This window comes from Cyprinodon variegatus, unplaced genomic scaffold (assembly GCF_000732505.1).
Source record: "Cyprinodon variegatus isolate N-32 unplaced genomic scaffold, C_variegatus-1.0 Scaffold1378, whole genome shotgun sequence".
Classification (NCBI taxonomy): Eukaryota; Metazoa; Chordata; class Actinopteri; order Cyprinodontiformes; family Cyprinodontidae; genus Cyprinodon; species Cyprinodon variegatus.
The window spans coordinates 30424-31882 of record NW_015151831.1 but is presented as its reverse complement, the minus strand read 5'-3'; positions in this window follow the sequence as shown (position 1 = coordinate 31882).

The window sequence follows — 1459 nt, the reverse complement described above, 5'->3', positions numbered from 1 at the left end:
CGTGTAGCAGTTCTCGCCGTAAAGCAAGACCGACTCTCGCGAGACTTCTGAGCCTGTGGGTGCGGGCCGAGGGCTCCTGCAATTGCAAGTGCGGTATTTCCCCCACAGACCACCAGGGCAGCCGAGAATACCTTTGTTCAACCTGAAATGACTCATTTAATCATCCAAAACCTTATGGAACACATGAATTAACTGAAAAATGTTGCATAGTGTGCCTTTAAAACTACTTTTTACCCACCAAATATAGCACAGTCACCCTCTGTCATTGAACACAAGAGCAGCACAAGCATTAGACACATCTGTACACACTTTGCTTCACCTTTGATGCTCCTGAGGTGCGTCAGACATGTATACAAGCAAAAAGATTATGCAGCAGGCGGTTTTTTGATGCTCAAAGTGCATGCAGTTTGCACGTAACATTACACTGTTGATTGTTTAAATTAACCCAAAAAACATAATATTGTACCTAGAACTTATCTCATGTCTTCCTTCTGAAATTTCAATACAAAAAGCTAGAAGCATTCCACCTCCAAATGCAGGAAAAAGTGTTTCAGAGAGTCTATCTTTCAAAATTTTACAAGGGAGGATACCCCCTAAAGATGTGTTGCACCAAATTGTACATTCTAGGCAATATTTCTGAATAAAGCCAAGTCTTGTCTTTAAAACATGCACACTACTTATGTCTGCCTGCTCGTTGCAAAAAAGACCCAAATTAAAAGCAAACAGAGTGTAACTAGTTGTATTTCACATTATTTTTGCTGAATTACAACAACACAGCACAGCTTAAAAACACAGCATGCGATCATAGATTCCACTAACACAGGAATGCAAGAGTACATGCCCGCTTACGTCCACAACACAGGTTGCAAAGGCAATTGGTGCATTCGATTTAACAGACTGGTAGATTTTACAACGGTGGTGCACGGACTTAGAAAATCCCTGATTGTATCAGGACAGGATGAGCAATTAATCGTAGCTCTACAGACCCTTATATACAAACCATGAAAACAACAATTATTCAGCCCCCATAAGTATTTATGTAGTTTTATTTATATATATATAAAATTGTATATATATATATATACACACACAATACCGTTCAAAAGTTTGGGGTCACCCAAACAATTTTGTGTTTACCTGAAAAGTCACACTTATTCACCACCATACGTTGTGAGAGGAATAGAAAATAGAGTCAAAACACTGACAAGGTTAGAAATAATGATTTGTATTTGAAATAAGACTTTTTTTTACATCAAACTTTGCTTTTGTCAAATAATCCTCCATTTGCAGCAATTACAGCATTGCAGACCTCTGGCATTCTAGCTGTTAATTTGTTGAGGTAATCTGGAGAAATTGCACCCCACGCTTCCACAAGCAGCTCCCACAAGTTGGATTGGTATGATGGGCACTTCTTGCGTACCATACGGTCAACCCTGTTCCCACAACAGCTCAATGGGGG